This window comes from Pteropus vampyrus, unplaced genomic scaffold (genome assembly GCF_000151845.1).
Source record: "Pteropus vampyrus isolate Shadow unplaced genomic scaffold, Pvam_2.0 Scaffold234, whole genome shotgun sequence".
Taxonomy (NCBI): Eukaryota; Metazoa; Chordata; class Mammalia; order Chiroptera; family Pteropodidae; genus Pteropus; species Pteropus vampyrus.
Genome location: NW_011889015.1, coordinates 1,764,418 through 1,764,995, shown reverse-complemented (window position 1 = coordinate 1,764,995; position 578 = coordinate 1,764,418).

Below are 578 nucleotides of genomic sequence, written 5' to 3'. Positions count from 1 at the left end.
CTGCAGTTGATTCTTTTGAGTTTTCAGGGCAGTGATATTATCAACTAAAAGTATTACATGTTGCAGACATGCTGGGTATGAGTGTCTTGTTCTGACTTTAAAAGCTCCAGTGTTTCACATTAAGCATGATATTGCTGGTTGCTTTCCAGGTAGATAATCGCGTTTGCCTGTGCATAAGACACAGCGAGGCTGTGAGGGTGCCTTCGGTGAACCATTCTTTTCACCGTTTCTTATCATTCCCTTCTTCAGCACTGACAGATTCGACTTTATTTTCTTACATGTGAAATACGTGTTAAACACATTTGTCTATCCTGGTAAGAGAACCGAAATGTTTTATTTCTTAAACCTTTAAGTTACACTGAGAATTTTCCAATAAGCTGTCAAACTTCAATTCGCCCATCTATCTTTTTTATCTCATTTCACATGTGCTTGCATCTGCTGCATGATTTTATTTTAGTTTCATTATTAATCTTCTGCTGTTGTCTGCAATTTGATTTTAAGCAGAGTACTAAAAGAAACAGGAAACTATTTAGAAGATGCATAGTCCTTGTATGCACTGAACAGCACCTATTACAACT